Source organism: Microcaecilia unicolor, chromosome 2 (genome assembly GCF_901765095.1).
Source record: "Microcaecilia unicolor chromosome 2, aMicUni1.1, whole genome shotgun sequence".
Classification (NCBI taxonomy): Eukaryota; Metazoa; Chordata; class Amphibia; order Gymnophiona; family Siphonopidae; genus Microcaecilia; species Microcaecilia unicolor.
In genome coordinates this window covers 89672780-89689479 of record NC_044032.1, presented here as the reverse complement: position 1 = coordinate 89689479, position 16700 = coordinate 89672780, and positions in this window count along the sequence as shown.

Genomic DNA, 16700 nt, shown 5'->3' with positions numbered 1-16700 from the left:
AGCCCTTACCGCCACCCACTGACAGTAAGGGCTCCTGCGGTAACCCAGCAGTAACCAAGCAGCACATGGCGATGCCTGATTACCACCTGGTTAACGCCGAGCTAGAGAAAAAATTTTTTCTAGAGCACCAGATCCGGAGCTACTACCGGCGACCACGTTGGGCTGGTGGTAGTTCTGATTTAGTGTGCAGTGGGCTTACCTCCGCTTTGAAAAAGACATCCTTAACTTCATTTTTTTATAACACATAAAAAGCGCCTTAAGATGTGCGTGCTAATTTGGCCACATGGCCAAATTATGCACATAACTTAATTGATTAACAAGCCAATCAGTACTGATAATTGGTACTTAACAAAAAATTAGTGGCTTTAACTAGAATTAATGCGCACAACTTTCTAGGCGTATTCTATAATGAATTATGTATAAATTCTAATGCAGACAGTCAAAAAGGGGTTGTAGCCATGGGCGTGGAGTGGGCAGGTTGTAGGCATCTCAAAAAGCTATGGGCACTATTATAGAATACACCCAATATGCACCTAAGTTAGGCACAGGTATTTAGGCCTGGTTTTAGGTGGCCTAAATGGGTGCACCTAAATTTTAGTCATAAGAATGGCCCATGAGTGTATTCTATAAACTACATATAACTTTAGGTATAGTTTATAGAATCACGCTAACCAAGTGGTGTTTTGGCGCTGAATTTTAAGGCGCCATATATAGAATTTCCCCCAGAGTGTACTGGACTCGGGATAGATTATATAAAGTGCACTTAAGCTCAAACTCTTTATGTTGGTCATGCTTAAAAGCATCTGGGACTCTTGAACATATGTTATTCCAATGCCCTTATCTAGATACCTTCTGGAAGGATATATGGCAGAAAATTTCTGAAATCTTGGATATAAAATGTCCCCTTTTATAAAAAATTATTATTTTCTGCTCTATAGCTTTGATACAGTGGTTATTTTATTAAATCTTTACCTTTATGTGATATATTGTTAGAGGGGGTTAAAAGAAATAAAAAATAATTTTTTTTTTATAAACTTACCTGGGGTCTGAGGGGTCCTGCCATTTTCGGGGGGTCAGTGTTGCAGGGGGCAGAGTCGGGAGGTCGGGGCCGATTTCAGGGCCGTTAGGGAGCTGGGGAGGTTTTTCGGGCCGATTCGGGGCCCCGAATCGTGCAGCAGGCAGCACGATCTGGTGGGGTCTTCGGGCCCTGTTTTGGGGCCGTTTCGCGTCGGGGTTTGGGCGCGGGGTAGTGGGCGCAGAAGCGCTGTCGTTTCCATGTCCGGGGACAATTGCGGATGTCCCCGGACCCGAAAAGATGAAGTCGGGTTCGGTGGTGGGCGCAGTAGCGCCGAAGAAGCCGGCGAGGCCCGTTTTACAGGGCCGGAATGAAGAGGAGAGGCGGGAGGAGCCAAGGAGTTCGTGCATGCGGCAGCGCGCCTCATGCACGAATCGGCGACGCGCATCGGCGAAAAGACTCCGTGTAGGCCGAAGCCGGGGGCTAAATTTTGGGCCCGGCCACGGAGGTTTTTTTGTTTTTCCTCCGTTTTGGAAGAGGGATCACCGGGACCGGAACCAGCGGGGGTCTTCGCGAAAGAGGAAATTCTTCTTTCAGGTAAGGGGTCGTTTGACCCGGAATTTTACTTTATTGAATTTTAAAATGTAGAAATAGCGTTTTTTATTTTTAAAAAATCGGGGTTTTGAGTTTTTTAAATTCGGTTTTCAGTTTCGGGGTCGGGGAATTTTTGGGGATTTTTGTGGCGGGTTAGATTTTGAATTTGCATATTTTAAGTGGGACTTTTTGATAGGGTACTGTTTAAAGGGGATCTGAAAGGGTTAATTTTTTTTATTCGACGGGGTAGGTTTAGAGGGGGGAGTTTGAATTTTTGGGATATTTTTTGGAATTTTTTGGGGATTTTTAAAAGGGGATTTGGGGAAAATAGTGTGGTATGGTTTAGAAAGGGTTAAATTTAAATTTTGAAATTACTGCTAGTTAGGGAATAAAAGTGTTATTGGGGATGGGAATTTTGGGGTATATTGGAAGTTGTTTAGTTGGGTTTTTATTTTAATTATTGATTTCCCCATTATTTTCTATGGGAAATCAGTAATTAAAATGGGGATTTAGCACTGCTGGCCAAGATTCCGCCGGTCAGCAGTGAAGCTTGGAATGTTAAGGGAGAGGGCTGATTGGTTGGGAAGGGCTTGGAATGGCACCGAAAGCTCCGTATCCTTGGATACGGAGTCGTTGGCGGTTGGCAGAAGGAGTTGGGATCTGGTGAGGAGAGGGTGTGTTTTGGAGTGGCTGGTGGAGATAGGTGATTTGAGGGTGAGTGGTGTGGATTTGAGTTGGAAGAAGGGAGTGAGTGGTCAGGAGGAAAGTGAATAAATAAGGATTAGGTGTAAAAGAGTGAATTAATGCTGTTGGGGCTGATTTGTATATACAGGGAGTTGAATGTGAATGTTAGGGTTACTGGGGGGGGGGGGGAAAAGAGTGATTGTGGGGTGTTGTGTTGGGTTCCGGTTGATCACCTGATCGCTCCTTTATTAGTTTAGGGTCCATAATAAAATAAGGTTAGGTTTTTTTAGACTAGGGAATTATAATTATATTTGTTTAAAAGTTAAATAGAACCAAAGTTTTGATAGTGTAAGAAAGTAGTGTCATTAAGTGGGGGTATTTACAAGGGAGAGAGGGTCTTGCCTCCTTTTTGGTTTTTAAGGGTGAGGTTAGAGCGAAGACGTGCTGGAGAAGTGAAGCTGAGAACACGGGCCCCCACGCAAGAAAGACTACCGACCAGCTAAAAGGAGCGTAAGGAAAAGACTGCATTGCTGCATCCGTTTAGAAAAACGGGACTTTTGAAAAGGAAAAAGAACAAAAAGGGGGGGGAAAAAATAGAACATAATATAAAAATAAATACTTACCTGGTGCTAGGGAAGTTGGGTCCGGTATCCCTGTAAAACATAAACATCACACAAAGAATCAAAATCCTTATATGAACACAATTCTGGAAAAGAAATTGAATAATTTATTTGGATATTGTAAAGTATAAGAATAGAGGTTAAGCATCAGAATACTTATCTGAGACTGGGGGATGTGGAGAGAAAACCTGTGAAAGGAATAGAGAAATAAAATTACCTATTTGATTTACATTATAAATTTTATTAAATGTTATGCAACAGGTTACATCTGTTTAAAATAAATTCTTAATCATTTGAAATTTTATATGGTGAATTGGTGATTTGTGCTCTCAAGGAGTGGGAAAATCTTGAAATTAGTTTACATTCCTCTCTTGCTTCAGAAGCAGGGGACGAGGTTAGTGACTGTTGTCTGCTCCTCACTCCTGGGAACTGGTTCCTGAAGAGCCGTCACGACTACTTCCATCAGGCTTACTAGGGTCCAGTTTATTTACACCATCCCGGGCGTGAGGGCCGACTAACATTTGGCGTAGTCGGCAGGATTTTCCCGTTGTTGAGGGTAACAAACGGGGGCATTGGTAACCTCAGAAGTGTATATTGTGCTCTGAGAAATTTGGGGAAAATTGTATTAACAAATCTTCTCTTCAGGGTTTCCAGTGATACGGGTGAGCTGTGCTAATAAAGATATTGAAAAAAAAAAGTGGTTTGGGTTTTTGTCTCCCGGGATCTCTGTCTCGAAAGCAGACCCAGTCTCCTGGAAGAAGAGAGAAGATGGAAGGAGAAGCCGCAATGGGAAGCCGAGTTCCACAAATTGTGACTCACACGGTGGTGATTCCACAAGACAGAACTGTGCCGGATTTCCATGGGTTCCCGAAAGGGCCGGACGACCTTCAAGTTGAAGAGTGGATAGATAAAATGAAATCCAGATTGAGGATTCTGAGAGTTCCGGTGGAGGACCAGGTGGAGGTGGTACGGGATCACCTGAGAGGGATAGCACTCGACACCATCAAATACTCCCTACCTAGAGATTGCTCTGTGGATGCCATTTTTGATGTACTTCGACAGGTATATGGAGACAAAGTGGCCCTTGGACTTCGAATTCAGGAGTTTTACAATTACCGACAGGGTGAACGTGAATCTATCCGAGTGTTCGCCTATAAGTTACAAGAAAAGATGGAAATCATCATGAAGCGTGACAGAAGGAGGATGGGCAACGCCGAAGAGTCATTGAAAGAGCAATTTATCATTGGGTTAAGAGATGAAGTGTTGAAAAGGGAAATTTCGAAGCGGAGTGAGGACAACCCGAATATGCCTTTCTCCGATCTGATGCAGGCGGCCATCCGGTGGGCAGGAGAGGAACGAGGGTTGATGTCATGGGAGCAGACGCCGAAGAGAATTTTACAGCGGAACAGAGAGGAGGCCGGAGATTTTTGTCGTGCTGGGGAATCAGCCACGGTTGCCATGATGCAGCAAATGACATCTATGTTTACAAAAATGTGCGAGCGGCAGGAGCAGGAGTGGGATCGCCAAAGAAAGGAAAGGAACGAATGGAGGTATGCAAATCCCCCAAGAGAGCGTGCGGGCCCTAGCCAGAGCTGGGGGCAGTCTAGAACACAGACTGGGGAGATCATTTGTTTTAGGTGTCGGGAGCCAGGTCATATGGCCAGGAATTGTCAGAGTGAACGGCTCAGTAGACCCTACTCTGGGCCCAACCGAGAAGATCCAGCAGTACCAAGTACAAGCGGGAGTGTACCCAGAACCAGCGGTGTCCGTGGGGAAACTTCAGAATCACCAAAAGGGAGTGATCCTCGGGCGGCTGTCAGAATGCAGAGGAACTTGAGCATGGAGGCTAAAGAGGAAAAATTGTTTGGAGAGAGAGCTATTGGTGCGAGCCCGGTGCTGAAAGTGAAAATCAATGGAGTGGAAACAGTGTGCACAGTAGACACCGGGTCGAGTGTTTCCACCATTCTCGCAAGTTTTTTTTATAAAACTTTTAAGAATACGGAGAATCTTCAGGATGCGAGTCAGCTGACACTGGTAGCGGTAAACGGGACTGATCTACCAGTGTTAGGGTACATCGATGCGGATGTGCAGTGTTTGGGGCAGTTGGTACCTGAGAGGTGCATCTTCATTGTAAAGGACAATTTTCAGAATGGGCAAGTGGACAACACCTCCACTCAGGGTATTGTGGGAATGAACGTTCTTCAACACCTGGAAGGGTTATTTAAGGACCTATCCTGCTTTACCCTGGAGCCGGTAAAGATAGCAAGAATACTATCAAAAATCTCCCAGAAAAAGTCCAATTCCAGAGAGAATGAAGGTTGGGTGAAGTTGCAGGGGAGTTCGGGTGAGGTAATCCCAGCTATGTCGGAGAAGATCATCATGGGAAAATGTCAAAACGTCCGGAAGACCTCTGGAGTTCTGATGGTATCAGCATCAAGGAGAGTGAATTTACCGGATAAGATTATGGTGGCCAACACCCTGGTAAAGCAGTGTAGAGGGAATGTTCCGGTCCGGATGATAAATATTGGAAGCAGAGATATCAAGATACCGGGAAGAGCTCAAATCGCAGAGGTGAATTCAGCTGAGTTGGTTGCACAGGAACCAGAGCTGGATTCAGCTGAGGCGGTGATGGAAGATTGGGAAGAGTTACTCCCTAAGGTCAAGGTGGAGTGGGAAAAGCTGACTACAGAACAAGCGCAAATGTTGAAGGAGCTTTTATGGGAACACAGAGATGTGTTTTCTGTAAATGACACTGATATTGGGTATACTGACCTGATTACTCATAAAATAAATACGGGGAACGTACATCCGATCAAGCAACCCTTCCGGAGAGTATCTCCTCACCTGTTCGACCAATTCAAGACACACGTGCAGGATTTGGTGCAACAGGGAATTCTGCAAAGAAGTTTTAGTCCGTGGGCATCACCCGCGGTTGTAATAAGAAAGAAGGATGGAAGTCTTCGCTTTTGTTGCGATTACCGCAAACTTAATGCAGTGACAGTACGAGATGCGTACCCTCTACCGCGCATCGATGAATCGTTGGATGCCTTGGGGGCTTCTCGCTGGTTCTCTTCATTGGATATGACCTCTGGCTATTTCCAGCTGGGAATGTCTCGGGATGATATAGAGAAAACTGCCGTTACCACTCCCTTCGGTTTGTTCGAGTGGACTAGGATGCCTTTCGGCTTGTGCAACGCGCCAGCGAGTTTTCAGCGTCTTATGGAAACAGTCTTGAGTGATTACGTGTTTCAAATCCTTCTGCTGTATTTGGACGACATTCTGGTTTACGCTTCTAGCTTTGAAGAACATCTGAGAAGGCTGAATATGGTTTTCCAGCGGTTGAAAGAAGTGGGCTTAAAGCTGAAGCCTTCCAAATGCAAAATTGTTTGCCAGGAGGTTCGTTTCTTGGGGTATGTGGTATCTAGTCAAGGAGTGTCAGCTGATCTTGATAAAGTGAAGGCCCTGAAGGAGTGGAAAGTTCCCACAACGAAGACCGAAGTGCGTAGTTTCATGGGGTTCGCCAGTTTTTATAGGCGTTTTGTCCAAAACTTCGCTCAAGTGGCAGCCCCTTTGCATGCCTTAACTGGGAAATCAGCATCTGAAGGGGCAGTGATTGTGTGGAATGAAGAGTGTCAGTCAGCATTCGAGACACTTAAGGAGAAACTTTCAACCGCTCCTATACTGGCATATCCAATATTCACGGAACCATTTATTTTAACGACGGATGCGAGCTGTAAAGGCTTGGGGGCGATTTTGAGCCAAGTTCAAGAAGGTTGCGAGAAGGTTATCGCTTTTGCCAGCAGGGGGTTGAGAAAATCTGAGAGAAACTCCAGCAACTACTCTGCGTTTAAACTGGAGCTCCTTGCGCTGAAGTGGACAGCTACAGAAAAATTTAGAGAATATCTGCTGTACCGAAGGTTCATAGTAAGGACGGATCACAATCCTCTCAAATACCTGGAGACGGCTAAAATTCAGGCAGTGGAACAACGTTGGCTTGCGCAGCTGGCCGAACTGGATTTTATAGTCGAGTATAAGCCTGGAAGAAATAATTTAGCGGCTGATGTATTGTCCCGACTGCCGGAGAGAGAGGAGGCGGAACTGAGTGAAGAGGAGTCTGGGAAAGATTTTTTGAAGATGACATGCTCGGCAATTACAGTGAAGGCGAAGAGGAGAAAAGCTGCAAAAAGAAAATGTGATGGAATTTTGACTGAGGCTCAGGAGACAGAGATTGAGAAATTGCAAAAAGAAGATGAAACCCTATCTAAGGTCATGTTATGGCTGGAATCTAAACATGTCCCCGTATCAGAGGAGTTGACTTCTTCGGAAGTGAAGGCACTGTGGAAAATAAGATCCAGATTATGTGTGAGAAAAGGAATTTTGTATAGAATATTTGAAGATTGTCGACATGGAGGAGAGGTATACCAAGTGGTGGCTCCGGAGGCAGTGCGAAAGGAACTTCTGGAGATGTTTCACGATCGGAGAGGACATTTCGCGGCAGAGACTACCTTCAAGAATCTAAGGAGGAGTTACTTTTGGTTGAATATGAAGGCCGATGTGGAGAGATGGATACAAAGTTGCAGGAGATGCTGCTATTCCAAGGAGTTGTTTCCTAAGGAAAGAGCCAGAATGTCGTGCTTTAATGTGACAAAGCCTCATGAAGTGTTGGCTGTGGATTTCACAGTTCTGGAAAAAGACAGCAGAGGATTTGAACATGTGATTGTGATGACGGATATGTTTTCTAGATTTACAATTGCTGTGCCGACAAGGAACCAGACCGCTAGAACAGTCGCAAGGGAGTTGGTAAATAGGTGGTTTTCTGTTTATGGAATCCCGGAGAGATTACATTCCGACCAGGGGTCTAATTTTGAATCTTCCATCATCAAAGAATTGTGCAACTGGTACGGTATTAAGAAAACCAGGACAACACCGTACCATCCCCAAGGCAATGGAAGATGTGAAAGGTTCAATCGAACTTTTCACCAGATTATGCGCACCTTTCCTGAAGATAAAAAGAAAAGCTGGTCCAAATATCTCCCGGAAGTGAATCAGATCTATAATAGTTCTTTACATCATGCCACCGGCTATACACCGGCATCCCTGTTCTTGGGAAAGGAGAGTTTGATGCCACAACGAAAGTTCGTGGAGGAGTGGGAGGAAGAGGTAACTGGAAGGAATTTGGATGAGTGGGTGCAGAATCACAAGGAGAGATTGGAATGGGCGCAACAATTAGCCCGGGAAGCGGATGAACAGCAAAATGAAAAAATGAGAAAATATCATGACCGGAAATATGATGTAAAACCTCTTCAAACAGGAGATTGGGTTTTGTTGAAGAGGCAGAGATTTCCGGGACGGCATAAAATTCAAGATATTTGGGAACATCAACCGTATCAGATCATGGAAATTCTTGGGAATACTGACAATGTATTGAAAATTAAGAATGACCTATCTGGGGAGAAATTAATCCATAGGGATTTGGTGAAAAAATATGACTTTGATGATATTATGTCTGGGGATGGGCAAATACAGAATGTTGCTGTAGAACTCAGAAAAGATATGTGTACGGTTCCTGTATTGAAATCAAAAAAATGTGGTTGGTACACTATTTGTACGGAGGTGATGATCACTCCTGCTGAGTCTGATTGTGGAAAACTGGGAAATGTAAGAAGTTCAAGTAGGCCTAACAAGGGAATATGCTCTTCATACTTAAGTGAGCATTTTGTGTTAAAATAAAGGAGCAATCCGGGAATGAATGGTGTTATGGAGGTGTTGACTGATGATAAGAGTGGAATGTGTGGGAGGAAGGAAAGTTCTGATAATGGTAAGAATGTTAGGGTTGTGAGTTTGTGAAAGGAATATTGGGGACAATATTGATTTTCAGACCGGGCGAATGTTAGAGGGGGTTAAAAGAAATAAAAAATAATTTTTTTTTTATAAACTTACCTGGGGTCTGAGGGGTCCTGCCATTTTCGGGGGGTCAGTGTTGCAGGGGGCAGAGTCGGGAGGTCGGGGCCGATTTCAGGGCCGTTAGGGAGCTGGGGAGGTTTTTCGGGCCGATTCGGGGCCCCGAATCGTGCAGCAGGCAGCGCGATCTGGTGGGGTCTTCGGGCCCTGTTTTGGGGCCGTTTCGCGTCGGGGTTTGGGCGCGGGGTAGTGGGCGCAGAAGCGCTGTCGTTTCCATGTCCGGGGACAATTGCGGATGTCCCCGGACCCGAAAAGATGAAGTCGGGTTCGGTGGTGGGCGCAGTAGCGCCGAAGAAGCCGGCGAGGCCCGTTTTACAGGGCCGGAATGAAGAGGAGAGGCGGGAGGAGCCAAGGAGTTCGTGCATGCGGCAGCGCGCCTCATGCACGAATCGGCGACGCGCATCGGCGAAAAGACTCCATGTAGGCCGAAGCCGGGGGCTAAATTTTGGGCCCGGCCACGGAGGTTTTTTTGTTTTTCCTCCGTTTTGGAAGAAGGATCACCGGGACCGGAACCAGCGGGGGTCTTCGCGAAAGAGGAAATTCTTCTTTCAGGTAAGGGGTCGTTTGACCCGGAATTTTACTTTATTGAATTTTAAAATGTAGAAATAGCGTTTTTTATTTTTAAAAAATCGGGGTTTTGAGTTTTTTTTAAATTCGGTTTTCAGTTTCGGGGTCGGGGAATTTTTGGGGATTTTTGTGGCGGGTTAGATTTTGAATTTGCATATTTAAGTGGGACTTTTTGATAGGGTACTGTTTAAAGGGGATCTGAAAGGGTTAATTTTTTTTATTCGACGGGGTAGGTTTAGAGGGGGGAGTTTGAATTTTTGGGATATTTTTTGGAATTTTTTGGGGATTTTAAAAGGGGATTTGGGGGAAAATAGTGTGGTATGGTTTAGAAAGGGTTAAATTTAAATTTTGAAATTACTGCTAGTTAGGGAATAAAAGTGTTATTGGGGATGGGAATTTGGGGTATATTGGAAGTTGTTTAGTTGGGTTTTTATTTTAATTATTGATTTCCCCATTATTTTCTATGGGAAATCAGTAATTAAAATGGGGATTTAGCACTGCTGGCCAAGATTCCGCCGGTCAGCAGTGAAGCTTGGAATGTTAAGGGAGAGGGCTGATTGGTTGGGAAGGGCTTGGAATGGCACCGAAAGCTCCGTATCCTTGGATACGGAGTCGTTGGCGGTTGGCAGAAGGAGTTGGGATCTGGTGAGGAGAGGGTGTGTTTTGGAGTGGCTGGTGGAGATAGGTGATTTGAGGGTGAGTGGTGTGGATTTGAGTTGGAAGAAGGGAGTGAGTGGTCAGGAGGAAAGTGAATAAATAAGGATTAGGTGTAAAAGAGTGAATTAATGCTGTTGGGGCTGATTTGTATATACAGGGAGTTGAATGTGAATGTTAGGGTTACTGGGGGGGGGGGGAAAAGAGTGATTGTGGGGTGTTGTGTTGGGTTCCGGTTGATCACCTGATCGCTCCTTTATTAGTTTAGGGTCCATAATAAAATAAGGTTAGGTTTTTTTAGACTAGGGAATTATAATTATATTTGTTTAAAAGTTAAATAGAACCAAAGTTTTGATAGTGTAAGAAAGTAGTGTCATTAAGTGGGGGTATTTATAAGGGAGAGAGGGTCTTGCCTCCTTTTTGGTTTTTAAGGGTGAGGTTAGAGCGAAGACGTGCTGGAGAAGTGAAGCTGAGAACACGGGCCCCCACGCAAGAAAGACTACCGACCAGCTAAAAGGAGCGTAAGGAAAAGACTGCATTGCTGCATCCGTTTAGAAAAACGGGACTTTTGAAAAGGAAAAAGAACAAAAAGGGGGGGGGGGGGGAAAAATAGAACATAATATAAAAATAAATACTTACCTGGTGCTAGGGAAGTTGGGTCCGGTATCCCTGTAAAACATAAACATCACACAAAGAATCAAAATCCTTATATGAACACAATTCTGGAAAAGAAATTGAATAATTTATTTGGATATTGTAAAGTATAAGAATAGAGGTTAAGCATCAGAATACTTATCTGAGACTGGGGGATGTGGAGAGAAAACCTGTGAAAGGAATAGAGAAATAAAATTACCTATTTGATTTACATTATAAATTTTATTAAATGTTATGCAACAGGTTACATCTGTTTAAAATAAATTCTTAATCATTTGAAATTTTATATGGTGAATTGGTGATTTGTGCTCTCAAGGAGTGGGAAAATCTTGAAATTAGTTTACATTCCTCTCTTGCTTCAGAAGCAGGGGACGAGGTTAGTGACTGTTGTCTGCTCCTCACTCCTGGGAACTGGTTCCTGAAGAGCCGTCACGACTACTTCCATCAGGCTTACCAGGGTCCAGTTTATTTACACCATCCCGGGCGTGAGGGCCGACTAACAATATGTTTGACTATTGCATTGCACCAAATTATAAATAATTGGAAACATTTCAAGTTAATCTATTCAGAATTCTGGTGGAATTCTGATTGCTTAATTTATAGGTATGAGAAACAGTTGGCCTCTAAATGTAGGAATTTTAAGACATTTATGGACATTTGGAATCCTATGGACCAATATATATATAAAATAATCTTAACTGGAAGACTACATTTGTTGGTCTTTGTACTGCCTCATTAATGTTATCATTTATGCTCATTTTTGTTCTATTTGACTTAGGGGCCCTTTTACTAAGCCACGTAGGCACCTACGTGCATCAGTTTTGAACGACTGCCCGGCCACTGCATGGCCTGGGTAGTAATTTCATTTTTTACGCACGTCCACTAAGTGCACTGGAAATTTTCCTGCTTACGGCGCTAATAGGGCGGTAATCGGCATTGTAAGCGCGTAGACCATTACCACCTGGTTAACGTATTATTATTAGCATTTGTATAGCGCTACCAGACGCACGCAGCACTGAACACCTGACACAGAGAGACAATCCCTGCTCAATAGAGCTTACAATCTAAAAATACAGACTGACAAGACGGGTGAGGGAAGTACTGCGTGAGAAGGAACAAAGGGAGGGCAATTGAGTAGTGGCTAGCAGTGGCGTAGGCAGATGGCCAATTTTGGGTGGGCACAAAATTTTCTCTCTGTCCCTGCTCCCTTCCTCCCCGCACTCTCCACATATCCCCCGGCACCTCCCAATTGAAAATATACTTTAGCTCATAAAGATCCCCAAGCTCTGTCAGCTGAAAACTTCCTCCGAAGACAGCCAGAAATCCCTTTTACCAAGCTTGGCAGGCAGCAGTAGCAACAATGCTTTGAGTCACCGATGCTGGCACCCCATGCAAGCTTAGTTATCGGTGGCTCAAGGATGTTGCTGCCATCTGCCAAGCTTAGTAGAAGGGAGTTTTGGCTGCTTTTAGAGGAGGTCCTCAGCTGATGTAGGTTGGGGATCCCCACCAGCTACAGCAAGGGTCAGGACTAGTGTTAGACATGCTAGGGCCCAGACTCTCGCCAAACACAGAACAAGGGATCACAAATTAGAAATAAAAATATGTAGACAAAAATTGAACTCGGAACCTCAGCATGTTACAGTGGAGAAATAAAATCAGAAATGTATTTCTTTTTTCTACTGAACACAATAAAATGATATCCGCTATGCACATTTCTCAAGCTAACAAATTTCAGTTAATAAATTCAAAATAAAATGTCTTTTCTACCTTTGTTATCTGGTCATTTTATTTTTCCATTATGTTGGTTCAAGTTTCTCTTTTCCACTTTCCTGTCTTTCTGTTAATTCTCCTTCAAGCAGCTGCTATTCATTTGTCTTTTCTCCACTCTTATTCTATTCCCTCACTACACTGACATATTGATGTTTGTTTCATTTTAGCTCTTTCCTATCTTTTTTTTCTTTCCTGCTCTCTGTCCACTCAAATTTCATCTTCTTTTCAGATACCTATCAGATTTCCATCTCCTTCTTTTACCCACTAGCTCTCCTATTCCCCATCTCATTCCTTCTCCAACCTTCCATCTTCAATCTACTCCCCGTAATCACTAGCATCCTGTCGTTCATTTCCTTACCTTGGCCTTCCACACGCTTCCACCATCCCAGTGTCTGCCTCCTTCCAACCCTTCTAGCCCAGCATCTGTTCCCTCTTTCTCCTCTCTCCACCCTCTATCCCCTCCTAGCATCTTCCTGTCATTTCTCTCTTTCCTCTTGCCCCTTCCCCCAGGGGCCAGCATTTCTCCCCCTCTTCCTTCCCACCCACATTCCAGAATTTCTCCCTCACTGTCTTCTACCCCTGGATCCTACATCTCCCTCCTTCTTCCCCCTCCTCCGCCCTCATGTTCAACATTGTTCCCTCTTTTCCTCTTCTCTCTCACCCTTGCATCCCAAGTCTAACATCTGTTTCCCCCTTGCAGCATCTCTCCCACCACCATGTAACATTTCTCCTTCATCCCTCTGTCCCCTGTGCAGTACCTTTTCCTCCCCTCCCTCCCAGGTCCAACATTTCTCCTTCTTTTGTCATTCACCCCTCCTTCCCTCCCCACCCTACCATACATCCAGCAATTATCCCTCTCTCTCTCCCCATATCCCAATAATGATCCCCTTTCTTCTACTCTGCCATGCATGTCTCTCTCTCCTACACCCCCCTGCATCTCTCCCTCCCCTCCCTAACAATTTTCCTCACTCCTACACCCCCTGTGTAGCATCTATCTTCTTTCCCTCCCCTCCACTCCCATGCCCAAGCAGCCCAACAATTTTATCTTCTCTCCAACCCCCCCCCCCCCATGCATCATCACCGTCTTTCCCACTTGCTAGTCACCAAACAACTGAACGCCGCAGCTCATCTCCTGGCCCCTTCTGAGTCAGCTGGCAGCAGCGATTTTCCATGGACACGATCTTCTAGCTTCGGTCCCTGCATTCTTTTCTTCGATCGTCGCCGGCAGCGCTGCCATTCACACAGGCAGCTCCGCTCCCCTCTGCCACGTCCATCTGGCCCTACGTAAACAGGAAGTGCATCAGAGAGGGCCGGATGGACGCGGCAGAGGGGGGCGGAGCTGCCTGTGTGAATGGCAGTGCTGCCGGCGACGATCAAAGAAAAGAATGCAGAGACCGAAGGTACTGGGTAGCATGCAGGGACCGAGGCAGCGCCGGCGGGGAGGACAAGAATTTCCATTGCGGCCGGACGCCAGATAAAAGGCAGTGAGCGAGCAACATGGGCGGGCAGGCGGGCCTGGAGGGAATGTAGAGAGAGATAAGAGTGGATAGGTAATGGGGGGGGGGGGGGGGGGCTGCAGAATGGATGCATTTAAAGGTCAGTAAGAGAAGTTTGAACTGTATGCGGAAGCGGACAGGGAGCCAGTGAAGTGACTTGAGGAGTGGGCTAGTGTGGGTATAACGATTTTGGCAGAAAATAAGTCATGCTGCAGAATTTTGGACAGACTGGAGAGGAGAGAGATGGCTGAGTGGAAGACCAGTGAGAAGCAAATTGCAATAATCCAAGCGAGAGGTGACAAGGGTTTGGATAAGGGTTCTGGTAGCGTATTCAGAAAGGAAGGGGTGGATTTTGCTAATGTTGTAGATAAAGAAACGACGGGTTTTGACAATCTGTTGAATATGCGCAGAGAAGAAGAGAGAGGAATCAAAGATGACTCCAAGGTTACGAGCCGAGGATGCAGGGAGGATGTGAGAGCTATTAACGGAGATAGAGAATGGGGGAAGAGGGGAAGTGGGTTTAGGGGGAAAAATGAGAAGTATGAGACCTTACTGCTAGGTCAATGGGTGGCAGTAAGGTCTCAGGTCCAAAATGGAAGCGCGTCAATTTTTATTTTGCCACACGTCTGTTTTCGGTGCCTTTTTTGCAGGTGTACTGAAAAATGGACTTGCACGTGTCCAGTACACGCGCCTACACCAGTGCAGGCCATTCTTCAGCGCGTCTTAGTAAAAGTACCCCTTAATGTTTTGTTACATTTTTGTTTATGGATTTCTTTTTAAAAAAACTTCAATAAAAAGTCTAAGACTAGAACTATTCTTGGTTAAAGCGGAATATAAAAGTTGTAACTGTATATGTAAATGAACTAAAAAAAAATCTGAAAATCTGGAATAAAAGCCATAAAACTAAAAACAAACCAAAAGTTGTTTGCCTTGTATACACCTCTACTGGGTATAATATAGGCATAGTGTGGATGATCTTTTAAAATACTAATGTGTGCTTCCCATTTTATAAGGAGAATACTTGTGTGTTTCAAAAAAATATCTCCACTAGTATTTATGCTTTATATAAATCACAATAAGTGTGAGCTAATTGCTTGTTTAGACATAGGGTTTGGGGGGAATGGATTTCAGGGGGTTTGGATTTGAATTTAGCTCAGTTTTTTTCAGTTGTAGTTCAAGATAAGTTATATTCAGGGGGAGCAGTACACGAGGGAACAATTGTACATCTCTCTGGCCTTGGCTTCCTAACTGGCTTTCTTGTTTATGTAGTTTTGCAAAATGTAGCACTTACACATGCAATTTCAAATGCAGAACTTACGGCAACTCCAGCAATTTGGGAAGTAGGACCAGTGCCAGGCAAATGTCTACGGTCTAGAATAGCAGGGATAGATCAAGAACAAGTGTTGTATTTGTTGTGTCACATTCACATAAGGATTAATAGTAAGTAAAATGTCAGCCTTGTTGGATTGCTAGTTTGTTCAAGTATTGACAATAAATGTGACTATCTAAAATTATAAAGCCACTTTTCCAAGACTGTGTGACTGCCCTATTTGTTAAGCCAGTATTTGTTCATGACAGAGTGTAACCTGCAGGGAGTGGTAGGTGGGGCTCTGGCCACCTTATTGAATAGATTGGATGGACCATGTGGGTCTTTATCTGCCATCTTAAACTATGCAAGTGCTGCTACTTATACCCCAACTGAAGATACTTTTTTTAAAGAGCTTTTTTTTATTTGTAAAATGGCTGTTCATTCTGTACATTGCAGTAAATGCACATGCACTCCGGCATGTCATACATTGTTTATGAAAAACTCTATATTCAATGCACTTTAAAAAAAATATTTGGGGAACTACCTACCTAGATGTCTGCTTTCTGACTTAGATGTCCTATGGAAAATAGGACTTATATGTTATGTGATTAAAGTTAAATGTCAGCCATACCTTTGAATATTGACCTTGATAAGTAATCACTCAACAGGCTAATGTGTGGACAGAAGACTTTGTGATAAAGCTGAAGAAGTGTTTCTTAATTTTTCAATAGGAGATTTACTACAGAAACATGCAGCCTTACAGTTTGGGTGATATATGTTTGTGAACCAGTTAGAGAAACGCTCTTCTTTCTCATCCTCCTAGGTAAAATGGAATGTTCATTTTTGCAATATAAATCAAAAGGTGACTTGTCAAAAAAGTCACATTCTCAAAAGCAAATAAATTATCAAGCACTGCTGTTCACTGGAGTAAGCATTAACTAAAATTAAAAGGTACAAATCCGTTAAAAGTTATATAGGACATGTCCTCAAATTCTTTGTATTATGCCAGGCCCAATGCTTTAGATCAACACTCTTGAGGGGTCAAAGTTCAGTGGGAGTTAACCGGTCAGGAGCAGTTCCTGCCTGGTTAACTCCTGCTGATCAGTTCTCCACATGATATTTAGTGGCACTTAACTAACTATCATGAGCCACTGGATATTATGTGTGACCACTTCAGCACGGTCTGGTTAATTCCAGGGAAGTCCACTATGGAGCAGAGGCAGAGCCTGAAGTTATCTGCCTAATTGTTAGTGCTTTGAGCTGAGAACCTGGGGAACTGGGTTTGATCCCTACTGTAGTTCCCTGTGACTCTGAGTGAGTCACTTAACCCCCCATTGCCCAGGTGCATAAAATTAGATTGTGAGCCCAGTAGGGAC